This window comes from Lepisosteus oculatus, chromosome 18 (assembly GCF_040954835.1).
Source record: "Lepisosteus oculatus isolate fLepOcu1 chromosome 18, fLepOcu1.hap2, whole genome shotgun sequence".
Lineage (NCBI taxonomy): Eukaryota > Metazoa > Chordata > Actinopteri > Semionotiformes > Lepisosteidae > Lepisosteus > Lepisosteus oculatus.
In genome coordinates, this window is record NC_090713.1 from 2,406,441 (window position 1) to 2,423,634 (window position 17,194).

The following is a 17,194-nucleotide window of genomic DNA, read 5'->3' on the forward strand; positions in this document are numbered from 1 at the left end:
ATGTTTCAGATCATCAAACAAATTGAAATATTAGACAAAGATAACAGAAGTAAACACAAAATGAAGTTTTTAAATGAAGGTTTTTATTATTAAGGGAAAAAAAATTCCAAACCTACATGGCCCTGTGTGAAAAAGTGATTGCCCCCCCCCCCCGTTAAAACATAAATCAGCTGTGGTTTATCACATCTTTGGAAAGCTGAGTTCAATTTCTCTAGCCACACCCAGGCCTGATTACTGCCACAACTGTTCTCAATCAAGAAATCACTTAAATAGGACCTGCCTGACAAAGTGAAGTAGACCAAAAGATCCTCAAAAGCTAGACATCATGCTGCGATCCAAAGAAATTCAGGAACAAATGAGAAACAGAGTAATTGAGATTTATCAGTCTGGAAAAGGTTATAAAGCCATTTCTAAAGCTTTGGGACTCCAGCGAACCACAGTGAGAGCCATTATCCACAAATGGCGAAAACATGGAACAGTGGTGAACCTTCCCAGGAGTGGCCAACCAAAATTACCCCAAGAGCGCAGCGACAACTCATCCAAGAGGTCAGAAAAAACCCCACAACAACATCCAAAGAACTGCAGGCTTCACTTGCCTCAGTTAAGGTCAGTGTTCATGACTCCACCATAAGAAAGAGACTAGGCAAAAATGGCCTGCATGGCAAAGTTCCAAGACGAAAACCACTGCTGAGCAAAAAGAACATAAAGGCTCGTTTCAGTTTTGCCAGAAAACATCTTGATGATCCCCAAGACTTTTGGGAAAATACTCTGTGGACTGACGAGACAAAAGTTGAACTTTTTGGAAGGTGTGTGTCCCATTACATCTGGCGTAAAAGTAACACAGCATTTCAGAAAAGGAACATCATACCAACAGTAAAATATGGTGGTGGTAGTGTGATGGTCTGGGGCTGTTTTGCTGCTTCAGGACCTGGAAGACTTGCTGTGGTAAATGGAACCATGAATTCTGCTGTCTACCAAAAAATCCTGAAGGCCATCTGTTCGTGACATCAAGCTGAAGCGCACTTGGGTTCTGCAGCAGGACAATGATCCAAAACACACCAGCAAGTCCACCTCTAAATGGCTTAAGAAAAACAAAGTGAAGACTTTGGAGTGGCCTAGTCAAAGTCCGGACCTGAATCCGATTGAGATGTTGTGGCATGACCTTAAAAAAGCGGTTAAGGCTCGAAAACCCTCCAATGTGGCTGAATTACAACAATTCTGCAAAGATGAGTGGGCCACAATTCCTCCACAGCGCTGTAAAAGACTCATTGCCAGTTATCGCAAACGCTTGATTGCAGTTGTTGCTGCTAAGGGTGGCCCAACCAGTTATGGTTTAGGGGGCAATCACTTTTTCACACAGGGCCATGTAGGTTTGGATTTTCTTTTTCCCTTAATAATAAAAACCTTCATTTAAAAACTGCATTTTGTGTTTACTTGTGTTATCTTTGTCTAATATTTCAATTTGTTTGATCTGAAACATTTCAGTGTGACAAACATGCAAAAAAATAAGAAATCAGGAAGGGGGCAAATACTTTTTCACACCACTGTATGACTGTCGTGAGTCACACACTTGTTTGGAAGAGCCCCAGTTTTGAGCATCTGTTTTAACAAACAATAATATATATCAGGGTCATTTAAACTGTATATCCATTTCAATATAACAATAGACAATTTCCCCAGTTGTTGCTAATTATCACCTTTAATCTTCCCACACACTAACCGTGGAAGGTAAAGGCAAATCTGTTGGTTGTATTTGAATATAGATTTCATCTTGCTCAATTCCAAATGTGAAAAATTCCTGTTGACACTAATGCAGAAGGCTTATACATAGACACAGGCTGGAGAATATGTTACCTTGGCAAGGAGCAGAAATATAGAAAGTGTTATTTATGATGAGGTTAACATGTATACAGTACATTAAGCTTTCTCTCATAAAATTTATATAATATTTAGTGAGAATCAGATGTATTTTGCACTAGTTTTTAATTACACAAAGGCCATGCCTGTACGTTTCTATGATTACTGTCACAAGACACAATCCTTTTTGGTCCCACATCACCAAAAGCAGAAAGGGATAAACAATGACTTGTAACTAAAAAGGCTACATTGTGGCATAGTGGTGAACATTGCTGCATTGCAACACTGGGATGCAATTGGCGTGATGTTTGTAGGTTCTGTTTGTGTTCGAGTGGGTTTCCTCCAGGTTCTCTACTCTCCCCCCACAGTCCACTTACTGTACATACTGTACGTACTAGTGGCTCCTGTTAAATTGGCTCTGGAGTGAGTATCTGCGTGTTAATGTCTGTGTATCTGCCCTGCGGTGGACTGGCTTCCTGTCCAGGGTACCCTGCTCCTGTCGCTTGCTAGGATAGACTTTGGCTCACCCACGACCCAATGTAACAAAAAAGAAATTTGAAATCTTGATTGCAAAAGACAGTAATATATAACTGATTCTACTTTATAAGTGTGGTTAAGTAGCATCACACTATGGGATTGTGCAGAATTTAAAGCTATACAGTGATAATGCTATTCACTTGTGAAATAAGCGGTAGAGTCCCTTAGAGGTACCAAAAATAGTTATTAACCTCATAAAAGGAAGAAAAATACCTCTTATCTCTTCTAATTATTTGGCAATTTAGAAAATGTGGTTTTTGAGTGTTGCAGACAAAGAAAGAAAATGTAATCACAGATGAGTAAATCAATAGAGAGGAAGGTAGATCAACTCTGCTTTGAATTGGGATGTCATTAAATAGTAACTGTGTCTTTTATTAAAAGTATAACTAAGAGTTCCATGCTTTCAGAGAAGCGGTCCTATTAACAAATGTTAATGAAACTTTTGCAAATATAATGTTCCTCTCTATAAACAAAGGCAGCTGAAGATAAACATTGCTTGAACCAGTGATGAGTTCATAGTGGACACCCAACACTCTTCACCCCTGTATTAGCAGTGACTTTGCTAGACCTTTGTGCCATTTCTATTTTAAGAACTTGAGGTCTGAATAACACATTTAAATCAGTAAGGGGAAAGGGAGAAAAATTTGTGTAATTTGAATGGATTAGGTAGAAGGCAAACTGTGTGATTTGAATGGGTCAGGTCACCGACGTCATTTGAATGGTTTCCACAGATGAAGATCAGCTTATTTGTGGCCAAAAAAACCTGTTTAGAATATCTCAAATTAATATGACAAATCAACTATTTTGCTATTTAGCACATTTTAAATGGGCACATGATTATGAGAGTCATTTTTTAACTTTCTCATTGTATTTGATTTTGATTATTACAAATTAAACAATACACACTACAAGAAATGTTCAGAGTGAGGCTACATAGCACAGAACCCACATTTAGACAATCTCTAAGGTCAAAACTTTGAGAAGTAATACACATTCGGGATTGTGAGAATCCTCACTTTGGTACCTAATGTGTTATTATTTCACTGTAGATTTTTATAGTACGGTTAACAAAACCAGTGGTTGACATGACACTGCTCTGCCACATCACACAATGAAGAGCGAAGTATAAAAAACTAATTCATGACTGTCTTCTGTACAGGCAGGAGGGCTTGACTGTAAAGGAAAGGAGAAAAACTAAGGAAGCACAACTAAAAGCCATTAAAAGACAGTTATAAAGCAAGGAACGAACAGAACATCACAAGTGCAAATGTAATTTAGGAAGAAAACAAATAGCTAATGAAATCTAGCAGACAAAATAAGAACACAAGACATGAATTACACATCTGTGCTTGTGGATCCACAAGGACAATTATAGAGCAGCGTGCTCTTACATGAAGCATTACGTTCACCCCATTAGTGCTTTACTGCATTAGTCATACTGTATACATTCTAGTGACCAACAATTTCATTTAATACAACGATTACATTGTTGAGACAGGGTGTTGTAACCACACTGCTAGCACAACTCCAACTGAGATGTGTCACAAAACTGAATAACAATAATTGAATTATTAGACATTGCTCAGATCAGTTTATTTGTCATGAATAAGTATAATGAAACGCTTATTTGCATGCATGCTCCAATACAAAGACACTAAGGAAACATAAACTTAAATACAGAACAGAAGCAGCATCAACAACAAAGTTAAATAACACACAACTTAAATAAAAGTCAGTGAAAACAGTGTAAAAATACTAAAAAAGAGTGAGTCAGTGGTAGAGGTACTATTCAACAATCTGACAGCTTGTGGGAAGAAGCTGTTTCTGAATCTGGAGTTACGTGCCTGTACCTGTATTGTGGATAAATATTAATTAGAAAACTTATTACTATATAATCACCCTCACCAAGCACAGCATGTGGATGTGTGGAATACAAGGACAAAAAAACTAAATTTCCCCACATTCCACAAATATTAAAGAATTCTGTGAAATAATATGTAGCAATATCCATACAGTGGCATTATAAAGTAAATAAACAGTAAAGATTTATGGCTTTCTTGGACTTCCTGTTTGCCTTCACCTTCATTATTTGAGATGGATGTGTCTTGTTAATGTTTGCCACAGACTGCCTTCATCTACATGCAATAATTTACACCCCTGTTTTGTAAGCTATCATTAAAATATTAAAATGTTATATTTTGAGAGATGCATATCTCAACAATAATTGGCAAACTGCAATATTAACAATTTCAGTTGTTTTGGATAGTTTATAGTTACTCCATGACTATTCTTTTTTTTGGAGAATTTCCGAGAAACCAGGCACATTGAAGAAGCGTGATCTGATCCATTTCTTAGCATACAATCCTTTTTTCAAGAAACAGTACTGTATATCCACGTTACATTTTAAACATTAGCTAGGCATTTTATATGACATATAAAATATGTTGTATTTTCAGGAAATATGATTACTGGACTAAAAATTAAAATTATGCTACCATTTCAGTAACATCTAATTCAACACAAGTGCCACCCAGAGATCTGCTTGGAGCTGTGAAGGCTGAAAGCCAGAAATGATAAATAGGATTTAGGAGATATATGAAATATTCTAGTACTTGGTAAGATGTGATGCTCAAACAAATGTCTTGTCCTCTTATTCAGGCATTCGGGAATGTGAGTTATGTGAGTTGGATTATGAATGAATAAAAAACATTTTATTAAAAACACATTTGCCTTTGTTTGGGTGCTATATTATGTATTTTTCATATATAAGATATAATTATGTGTTACTTTCTACACATTGCACAACTTTAAAAGCTATAAAAACAGGTTTTGATTTGTGTGTCTTTCACATTATCTGTTAAAGAACCAGAGATCATCTCGCTTTCAAAGGACAGCACAGACTTTCAAAAGGCCGCAAAGGTACTAGCAAGGGTTAATTGCACTATGAACCGCACAAAGAAATGTAAAATAGTCTTCTTTAGGTGTGAGGGCAGGCAGGCACTGACCCTGCGCTCTGATCCCAAAGCTCTCTCCCTGTCTGTGTCTCATGGAGAGTGGGCTGGAGTATGCAAAAGGACAAATTCTTAATGCAAGAATTATCTTATCTTATCTTACACCCTTGCAGTAAACTCTTTATTATAATAATAATAATAATAATAATAATAATAAACTTTATTTTATATAGCGCCTTTAAAGGTGGCTTCTCAAAGCGCTTTACAGGATGACAATAACAATAAATAAGAAGACTACAACAATAAATAAGAAGATTTCACAAGATAGGACACAATTATAATTACAACAATACAACAATAACAATAGAGGAGACAGTGGAAGGTGGTATTAAGAAGAGCAGAGGGGTGAAGAATGGAACCAGTTAAGTAAAGGCTTTTCTGAAGAAGAAGGTTTTGAGTCTGGATTTGAAGGAGTTTAGAGAAGATGACTCTCTAATATCCTTGGGCAAAGAGTTCCAGAGCTTGGGGGCATAGCAGGAAAAGGCCCTGTCGTCCATACAATGTAGACGGGCTTGGGGGACAGTAAGGAGGGCAGAATTTGAAGAGCGGAGGTTGCGAGGTGGGGAGTAGGGCGATAAAAGTTCAGACAGGTATTGAGGTGCCAAGCCATGTAAAGCCTTATAGGTGAGCATGAGGATTTTAAAGTCTACGCGGAATGTGACCAGAAGCCAGTGCAAGGACTCCAGGATAGGAGTAATGTGAACACTTGTACTAGACCTGGTCAGGATTCTGGCTGCTGAATTTTGGACATACTGCAGCTTGTTCAGAGTAGATTTAGATACCCCAGGGAGTAGAGCATTGCAGTAGTCAATTCGAGAGAATACAAATATGTTGATCAGCTTTTCAGCCACAGTTAATGATAGCATAGGGCGTAGTCTTGCGATATTTCTAAGGTGAAAAAAAGATGTTTTGATAGTATGCTGTACATGTGGGTCGAATGTTAAGCCAGAATCGAATATAACCCCAAGGTTTTTCAATTTTGATTGAAGCTCAAGTACAGAGCCATCTACAGACAGGGTTACAGAGTGGCTTTACGAAGTTGATGGGGGGTACCAATAAGCATGACTTCAGTCTTGTCACAGTTAAGATGAAGGAAGTTTTGAGTCATCCAAATTTTTATGTCAGAGATGCAATTAGATAGAATAGAGACAGCCACATCAGTGTCGGGTTTGGTATGGATGTATATTTGAGTATCGTCAGCGTAAAAATGAAAGCTGAGGCCATGTGATCTTAAAAGCTGACCAAGTGGGAACATGTAAATGCTGAAGAGCAAGGGGCCCAGTATTGAGCCCTGGGGGACACCAGACTTGACAAGACCAATTTCAGACCTGTACCCATTGAGAGAGACAAAGTGACAGCGATCAGTGAGGTAAGACTTTTGAGGGCAGTGTCAGAGACTCCAAACAGTCTCGAGACGAGAAAGTAAGATGTTATGGTCAACAGTGTCAAAGGCAGCACTGAGATCAAGAAGGATGAGTATGGAAAGAGAACCAGAATCAGAAGCTATTAGGAGATCATTGGTGACTTTGACTAGGGCGGTTTCTGTGCTGTGAAGTTGACGGAAGCCATATTGGCGGGGTTCGAAAAGGTTGTTTATCATGAGGTGGTTATGTAACTGAAGTGTAACAGCACGTTCTAGAATTTTAGAGAGAAAGGGTAAGTTGGAGATGGGGTGGAAGTTGTTAAGATTGTCGAGAGCCATGTCAGGCTTCTTTGGCACGGGGGTAATAGCAGCAGTTTTGAGGACCGTTGGTACAATGCCGGTGCTTAAGGATTCATGTATTATATTGAGGACAATGGGACAGAGAGAAGAGAAACAGGACTGGAATAAAGTGGTGGGAATGGGATCTAAAATAGATGTGGTGGGTTTCATGCACGTAACTAGTTTGTTTAGAAATGCTGAGTCAAGAAGAGAGAAGCTGGAGAGACGGGAACCAGAGAAGTTGGATGAGGAGGGAGGAGGTATGGAAATTATATCCGTAGTGGAGAGAATGTGATGCCGGATGTTGTCAATCTTAGAACTAAAGAAATCTAAGAATGTGTTGCAAAGTTGTGATGAGGCAGGTAATGTGGTAGGGCAGTTTGGCTTGAGCAGTCTGTTGATGGTGGAGAAAAGATGTCTGGTTGTTTTGGTGATTTTCAATGATGTGAGAGAAGTAGGTGGATCTAGCAGACTCTATAGTAACCTTATAATCAGATAAGTAATCTCTCCAGGCCTGATAATGTACATTTAGCTCTCTGCAATAGGTTTGGGTAACCTATCCAGCCCCAGACAGACTGCCTTTCTCTTAGTTAGATGTGTCACGACAAATACTTTAATACATATTCATATCTCTCTCTTATTGGTTAGCTCAGTTAGAGCATGGTGCTAGTAATGCCAAGGTTGTGGGTTCGATCCCTGTACTGGCCAGAATAGTTGCTTTTGGGTGGCTCTGTGGCTAGAAGGTTGCTGGTCCATATCCTGTGCGTCGTATAAGTGTCTGGCCCTGTGCTCTGACCCCAAGCTTCTCTCCCTGTCTGTGTGTCTCATGGAGAGCAACTTGGGGTATGTGAGAAAGACAAATTCCTAATACAAGAAATTATATGTGGCCAATAAAGTGATCTTTTTAACCTAAGTACTGAAATACATAGCTATTTCAATACATAGTTAGATACTGCTGTTGACATTACTTAGCTTAGTTGGACTGCACACACATTTCTTTGAAGAAAAAAAAACAGTGACTCACAGATAACATATCTGGATCACGTCTTTCTTGACTAAGGCAGGTAGTCCCCTCTGAGATCCAACCACAGATGCACCAGCATCAGCAGAAAAAGAAGAATTCAGAACTGTTCATTGGTGCTATAAACCTTTTCCAAAATCCTGCCTTAGTAATTCCATGACTTGACATCTTGAATCTCAAAATCAGGTGTAATCTTACACAGAAAAATACACTGATGGCAGAATTCATTAGGTTACTTTCCTGTTCTGCATCCATGGAACAGAATTCAAAATCAAAGACATTTTTATACCCTAGGAATGTAATTAATTCAATCAAGCTGTTGTTTTACCACACAGAAAATGAAGGGGGCTTTGATTCAGATTATTTATACTTTCTGGTATTATTTGTACCAGAAAGCTAATGCAAAGTAAAGTAATCTACATGGGCCAACATTTATATATATAACTGTGTCATAAATATAGTTGAGTGCTCATGATACTTTACTGGTTTTAATAAATAGTTTTTCAATAATATATGTATGCTAAAATGCTCAAGAAGAAGGGACATACTGTGAATTGGCATTATTATATACATTAATACCCCTGTATCAGAACCAAATTTGTTCCTGAAAATCTGTTTGAAATGTGGAACATCATAAATCAAAAATAAAAATTCCATTGTTTCTTATGGGGAATTCCACCCAGTTCCCAACCTAAGTCAAGTTCACTCAAAAAACATTATATCAAGCTTAGTGAACAATGTGTCACGATCGCTACTCCTCCTCTTAAGGGCACTCCAGCCCTTCCTTGTTCTGCCCCATTACCTGCACCTGTTTCTGATTTCTGTTCCCCCTTAAAAGCCAGACGCAGATGTCACCCGAGGTTCCTCATTGAATCCAGTTTCGTGAGAACCCGGGGTCCTGCTGCGTCTGGCTTCGTTATGGTTTTAACCCTCCGTTCCTGATTCCCCCTGCCGGTCCCGACCCGGCTCCTGGTTTTTAACTCCTTTGGATGGATCGTCTGGCATTGGACTACTCTTCTGCTTTGGATTCCCCGTTTTGGATTTAGTCTTTGATTGTTCGCCCCGGACTCCTGCTCACCTTGGATACACCCCCCTGCCTCCATACCCTTCTCCTGCATGATTTTCTCCCTGCTGTGTCCTCACCAACTGGATCATGTCATCTGCATAGGGCCCGGAAAGAACTGCTTCGTGACACAACACAGTTCTACTCAAATAAGCCAACTGTAAAAGAATTAAAAATATATTTACATTTTTCATTCTTTGGTAATAGATCACTATCCAAGCTAGAATTATGTGCATACTGTTGTCGGCTATTAAGCTAAATAATCTTTTTCTCTTTCTTAAGACCCCATAATGAACAAAAACTTCAAAACAAACACAAAAAAACACTTTGAAAAAAATGAGAGCACAAGCTTTCACTGTGATTGTAACCAAAGCACTGCTCACAGTGTCCTTAACAAAAATGTCTTGTACCCGTACAGAAACAAAGCTGTTCGGTGGCGCTAAATTCAACTGCAGCTGTTTTTCTTGGCCTCCCTGGTCATTGTCAATTGCTAAGCACAACAGTACCAGGTTTTCTTTCTTTTTCAAGATAATCCAGATAGTTGATTTTGCTATGTCCAGGTGCTGATTAAGTTCTTCTTTTGTTTCAGCATCCACGCTGCTTGCATTTCTTTCAAAAACAGCTCTGTAGTCTTTGTTTGTTGGTTTAGGCTTAGTGACTCCAAAGGCAGACACCAAGGGAAAGAACAAAGTCTAAATCCAGCACTATACACTCACAGCCCTTTTATTTGTGCACAATCACTGCAGCACGAAACACCTGACCACTAAGAAACACCTGGCAGCCAAATGTCATAATACTTCTGCTCACCTGAAACAGGTGGATGGAACATAAAAAGTGGTATTGTTATATGTTAAAGTATATAGCCCCTTCTATCACACAGGTAAAATGCATTCTGGATGTCCAGGGATTGTCCCACCTTATGTGCTTCTGGAGAGGGCTCTAGGTTACAGGGACCCTTGCTAGGAGCTGGTACTTTTTGGTATTGGATGGAAAAAAATGGAAACGTTTGCTGTTCTGGTACAGGATGTTCTTTGGTTTGTCATTGCATAATACCTGATTTGAATTGCCTCCCTGTAACCTCCAAAGACGGAGTAGTGTAGGTGTTGGGTACTTCAGAATTGCAGTGAGGTCCTATGGGGAAGGTATAAGAGACATATCTACACCTGGAGGCAGACAGTTTTAGTTTCATAAGGAGAGAAACATTACACATTATACAGTGTCAGAGATATACAGACAGGGTGAGTGAAGTTTGTATATTTCATTATATCAGACTGGGAAAAAGTATAAGTTAAAATATAAGTTATATAATATCTTTAGTTGAAATTTTACATGCATTTCATACTTGCTATTACTTCAAGGTAGATCTTGATTAAATTTCACCATATAGTTTTTAAAGGATTTCTTTTTGAAAAGATTGTTGTTGGTGCACACAGTGGGTTATCAAAAAATTAACTACACCAACTAGCATATTTTGTCTATAAGGCAAACTATTTAAAGTTTTGGAGGCTGACAGCAGCTGTCCCTTATCTTAGCTTATAAACTAAGGCAGCCACAATGATTAGAGGGTCGTTATAGCCATTGTAGCCTGGCAGTTTTAGAAATAACCAAAAATGACTACACCCTTCTTGGGACATCAGTAAGCCAGCCTTTTTGGGGAAGATACAGTTAAACTCCACAAACTCTCTCTGGTACACTGAAGTGATTGTATTCCATTACATGCTAGACTGATAAAGAGCACCATGGAATTTGAGCAAAAAAAAAAAGATCTAAGATTGTAATTCTAAGAATCTGGGAATTTTTGAAAGGGTTTGTTGAACTTGTGGGATTATGTATTTATCCTTGTTTCCACTAGGCAAAAAATATACTTTCTTTCAGTTTTGATGCACCATTTAGAATATGGAGAAAGATTGAATAGAAACCATTTAGAGATTTATCGAATTGTTTTTCCTGATTTTAAAATATTAGAAACAATGTAAAAGGGAAGGCCCTGCAACTCTTAAAAAAATCTGACAAAATGTTCGTTGACATTGTACTTTGGTAGTTATATATTGTTGTGAATAAATATTTGTGTTTTTAAGTTTGTGATCTTTTTATTGTTACCTAACTGCTCCAGAGAGGAATACAGTATGTGACTATAACCAATTTCCTGACAAAAAGGTGCAATTGGTAAAATTCTAGAATATGCTTGTAAAGGAAACTAGTGTCAGGACATGACATGATTTTCTCTATTTTATCATTTTAACCATAGAATTCAATTATTCACTCTCCTTGTATAAATATCCACAATTTTAATAGAAGTTTTCATCTCTCTCTTGACCTTTTTAATATCCTTTAACAGCTCTGTTCACAGTTTGTTATACTCTATTTGGATCTTGTTGTTTTTGAAGGGTGTCTATCATTCTTTATTTCGTTTAATTGGCTTATTTAAGTGTCTAGGCCATTGCCAGCCTGAGCTTTATTTACTTGTGGAACAATTTAATTTATGTTAGAATATGTTAGTTTGCTACAGATGCAGCCATTCAAAACAAGCGGGCGATACCGCATTATTTTGCGGTGGGCTTTACGCAGTCTACCGCGAGTTACCGTAAATTCTCCTATAGTACCTCAATAAAATAATAGTATCCGGAATTTCCGCAAGGTGGAGCTAATAAAGCTCAACCTCTCATGTTTGAGCTGTCGCCATCAAAGTCTTTAACGACGATATTACTAATAGTATTAATAATGAATGACCTTGGACAAGCTGTAAACTCAAAGTATTGCCCTGGTCCACATTCTTTTTTTCATTGACCGTCTTATAAAAATAACACCACAGCATTTCGCAATCAGCATTTGTTTCCAATCATGCAAAGCACAGTAATTTTTTAGAATCTCCAATTCACCATGCCTTTCACATGCTCATAAAAGAGATTGATTTAGGAACATAAACATATTACTGCATGCAAACTGTACTGTATACAGTATGTATATGTATATTTAATGTCTTTACTGTGCCTGTTTAAGTATTGAATATTTATATGGAATTTTACCACTGAAGGGAAATCTTAGTAGCTGAGCACAAAAAGAATATAACCATACTGTAACGCGTGTGAAGGCCATAAACGATATTAATTTTGGAACATAAACATACAGTATATGGCTGGTCTTGGTACTTTAAAGAAAACATACTCACCAGTACCAGCACCACACCTGAAGAAGGCTCCACGGCCGAAACGTTGTGTTCTCTTTCTTCTTTTTTTCAGCATGGAATAAACTTATTACTTGTTCCTTTGCAGCCTACGCATGCTGACGCAGCTACCCACCTGAACTATACTCACCAGTATTCCATTACTCCCTAAACATTTTAAGCATCGAAGTCTTTAACTAACGTGATACCAGAATCAACAAGCATACTTTTAGAATTTGATTAAAAGGGAATATAATATGGAATCGCGTATCTAAAGAAATTAATAACGATATAATTTGGTTTCTGTTAAAGCGCAATGAATTAGTGACAATGAATTAGTGTACGATCTATAGTTGAAATCTGAGCCTAAATAAAAAGAAAAAAGCATTTTCAGAGAGCAATTACGCTGTGTTTATGTAGAATAAGTGATTAGGTTTATGAGCAATCTAATTACTTATTCGTTTAAAACGCTATATAAAAGAAAGTTTATTATTAATTTGCTGCACAGAGTGGTGAACATTATTATGCATAAGACAAAGATAAAGATTTACGTTAAAAGACATTTAATTAAACACGGGTTTGTGATTTAAATGGAAATGGGGGTGACGGGAACTCTTAATCTAAATAAAAATAAAATAAATAAAACAGGTTTCGATAGTTAATAACCACTTTTTACGCACGAAACACAGGTGATTTTTCTTCCTCCTGATCAGTTTAGAAATCTGTGTACACTGTAAGGTTTTTACTTCTTAATTAAACTTTTAAAATACACGTTTCGAATAGAAAGAAATCCTCTTCCTGGTACAGTATGTATAGCAGACCAGCACGTCGTTTTTCTCCAATCAGAGGGGTGTCAGATGGTGTCAGCCAATCACCATTCTGAAGCCGTACCGTAATCTCTGGTATAGGGAGAGCCCAGAATTCTGTCCCATAGTTTAGATAGATGATAGATACTTTTATTGATCCCGTGAGGGAAATAAAGTAAATCATTTTCATTTTAGGAAATTATTAAACGCTTGGTTAAAAGCAAAGGAGATTGTCTGTTATAGTGGACATAAAAACAAGCTTTTGTACCTTGGTGTTAATTTTGTAATTTATGGTTGTATATCACACATTTGCCAGTGCTGGTAAAATTGTAAAAAGATGGTAAAATTTCTTTCCTGCATGTGATTTATGGTTGTGAGAAAGGTCTAATGCACATCCTGGTCACATGACCTACAGTATGTTGAAGAGTATGATCATCTTTTATTTATCCACCAGTGGTATTTTATATATATTTGATATATATATAGATATATTTCTACGGTTACAAATGCAAAGTTCTCTGAAAAGAGAAGAAAGAAAACACAATATTTCGGCCGTGGAGCCTTCTTCAGGGTGTTCCAATATTCCAATATACCTGAGCAGTTATAATAATAATTGCTTACACTTATATAGCGCTTTTCTGGACACTCCACTCAAAGCGCTTTACAGGTAATGGGGTCTCCCCTCCACCACCACCAGTTGGCATAATTAGAGGCAGGTGAATTCTTTGTTCTCTGGCACAGCTTTGGTGAGAGGAGTAATAACCCAGGCAATAATCCTCTAACTGAGCTATCTTTTACCCAGGAAACCCATGTTCCCTAAAAACACAGAATATCATATTTTCTCTAACAAGGTTCAAATACTCAGCTCCAGTCACGATTGGTTTGGATGATCATAAAGTAAGGGCTCTAGCCTGGTGCAAGCTTCAAGTCCCAACTCCTCCAGACTCTTTTCCTTCTGTGCTTGCTTCTTCCTCTTCTCCTCTGTGGTATTATTGTGATCATATATTGTGTGTTTCTATTTTTGCTCGGTATGCTAAAGTCAATCCTTTCTGCTCGAGGGACACCCCAGACCTCAGCAAACAACCTCTCTGCTTTGAAGCTAGAAGGGTTTACTCTGCAAAGTGTCACAAACTTTATCAAAAATTCAAGATACAATTCTCAGTCACCTAAAGCTGTAACAATATGAAAGTCTTTATCTTTGTATTTTGGTGTTAAATACTGTAAACAATTTTAGAGCAGATTAGAGTTTATTGTCATATGCACAAGTGCAATTAAATGCTTATTTCCATCTATACTCCTGTAGGCATCCTCTCACGAGGCACCATTAAATGTAGGGGTTTTGTGCTTAACTGGGACAATTATTAATTGTAGCAGTAAGTCACAAAATGATTCTTTTGATGGTATTAGAATCCAACCTTGCGGGATAACTCAAACAACGCACACCCACGGGTACTAATACACGAAAATAAATTTATTAATACATAAAATGTGCATATAAACATAACAGATCTTATCGTGAGGTTTAGCAGAATACAACAGGTATATATTCAGTCACAAAGAGTTACGAATACCAAGAGGGACATACGTTCAATGTATCGTTCATTTAGACCGTTTCGTAAATGAACTTGGATTACAACTTCTACACTAGATACTCAAAAGCAAGTACATCACTCATAGTAATTAAATTGATATCAATTGGTGTTGTGATAACAATTGAATTCTTGAGCTGTAATGTAGAATGTTGAATACTCATCCAATCTGTGTGGATTCAGATCTCCTACAGGCACAATGAAGCAGTGGCAGGCTTGCTGCTGTCCAATCGGTGCTCTCTGGCTCTGTGTCAAGCAGTGCTGTTGAGCTTGCTGCTGATGCTCTCTGAATAACCAGCTAGTTAGTGCTGGCTGAAACTTGCAAAGTTTGTGCACAGAAAAGCAGAAGAAAAGTGACTGTGGGTCCCAGCAGGTCAGGAACAAGACCGGTTCGTTCCTGATGAAGCGCTAGCTCTGAATACTTAGATTCAGAGTGGGTTCACGAGGCTTCCTTCTGGCTAACCTCGGGTGGATCCTTTGGTTACTCGCTGGTAACTTCCGTTCTCGACTCTTAGAACAAGGGAAAGTCCTGGCACTTGGACACACTGGCCGTTATATGGTGGTCCGGGCTGAGTCGGAGGATGTTCAGGAGGTGCTCTGAGTCAGAGACTGTCCAGGAGGCGGGCTGCCAGATTGTCCTGCGCTCATAGGGGCTCTGTGTTGCCTGTTTCACGTGGAGGGACTGCAGGTCGTTCATTGGTTGAAAGTTTCAGAGTACAGAGACCCATGTGGGGTTAACCTGCCCTACCAAATCCTGATTGACTGATGATGAGTAACCATGCACTCTGACCTTAGAGTTGTAAACCAACTTTGAATAAGACTCCCTTTGAATCTCCCAGACATTAAGGCGCCAGAGATGACCATTTATTAAGGTTGCTGGAGAATCTTAGCACTGGGAGTTGTTCCTTATCAGGACACTCTATCAGCTAGAAAAACACCTTAATTGTGAACCAAATGGAATGGCCTCTCTGTATCAAGCACCACTGAGATGAAGGAGAGAGGGACTGGCAAAGGAGCAGAAAACATAATTCCTGTACTTTAATAAGCCTTGCCACTACACGCCTATACAAAGACATCAAGGAAACACCAACAACAAAAACACAGAACAGCGGCAGAAAAACCAACAAGTTAAATAACATGCATCTTAGAGTAAAAAACATCAGTGTGAGCCAGTGAAAGGGGCATAGTTTAGTAAACTGACAGTTGAGGAAAGATGCTGTCCCTGAGTCTAGACGTTTGTGCTTTTATGCTCCTATAACGCTTACAAGAGGGCAGGGAGGAGAAGAGTGAGGATCCAGGATGACTGGTGTCCTTAATGATTCTAAGGCAGTGAGTAGTAAAAATGTCTGAAATGATGGACTGGGCTTGACCCGACCATACCCTGTAATGTCTTCTGGTCAGACAATGAGCTGCTGCCAAACCACAATGTAATCCAACACGTGAGCACACTCTCAATAGCGCACCTGTAACATGTGGTAAGGACAGTTGAAGACCACATTTTTTCAATTGTCTGAGGAAGTAAAGGTGCTGCAGTGCCTTCTTTGTAGCTCCAGTTACATGTTTGGTCCATGTTAGGTCGTTAGTGTTGAAGGTATCCAGGAACTTGAAGCTGCTAACCATCTCAACAGCCACCCCATTGATGTGAACGGGGGTGTGGTCCATACCCTGCTTTCTAAAAATCAATGCCCAGCTCTTTGGTTTTGTGGAAATTGAGAGAGATTATTGTCAAGGCACCACTCCACCAGGTTCCTGACCTCAGCCCTGTAGGCTGTCTCATCATTACTGGTGATTCGACCAATGATGGTAGAGTCATTAGCATATTTGAAGATGGAATTGGAGCTGTCTGGTCACACAATCTTGAGTAAACAAGGAGAACAGCAGAGGGCTAAGCACACAGCCCTGGGGGGCACCTTTGTTGATGGTCAGTGTGGAAGAAAGTTTTCCATCTACTCTCATAGTCTGTAGTTTTCCAGTCAGGAAATCCATAACCCACATGCACGGAGAGGTGTTGATGCCCAGGTCATTCAGCTTTCTGACCAGTCTGGAAGGAACTATTGTGTTAAATGCGGAGCTGTAATCAATGAATAGCATTCTAACGTATGCGTCTTTGTCTTCCAAATGAGTCAGGGCAGTGTGCAGAGCCAGGGAAATAGCGTCGTCAGTGGACCTGTTAAGCCGGTATGCAAACTGCAGAAGGTCTAAGCACTCAGGTAGCATTGTGTTAATGAGCCCCAATACCAGCCTTTCAAAGCATTTCATTACGGTGGATGTGAACGCCACCGGTCTGTAATCATTAAAACAAGCCGTAGTATATTTCTTTGGGACTGGAATAATAATGGTTTTCTTAAAGCACACTGGAACAGAAGACTGTAAAAGTGAAAGGTTAAACATATCTATGAAAACCATGGCCAACTGGTCTGCACACGACTTAAGGACCTATCCAGG

General features: G+C 38.8%; 1 long non-coding RNA gene across 1 annotated transcript in view; it reads right to left on the reverse strand.

The window, feature by feature from the left end:
- LOC107075985 (uncharacterized) overlaps positions 1–9,335 on the reverse strand; it is a 41,601-nt gene extending 32,266 nt beyond the window's left edge. The window contains exons 1-2 of the long non-coding RNA XR_011182440.1: positions 9,207–9,335; positions 8,132–8,181 (exon numbers count right to left, since the gene is read on the reverse strand). This is a non-coding gene — a long non-coding RNA (uncharacterized lncRNA). The remainder of the gene's footprint in view (positions 1–8,131; positions 8,182–9,206) is intronic.
- Between the last annotated feature and the right edge of the window lie 7,859 nt (positions 9,336–17,194).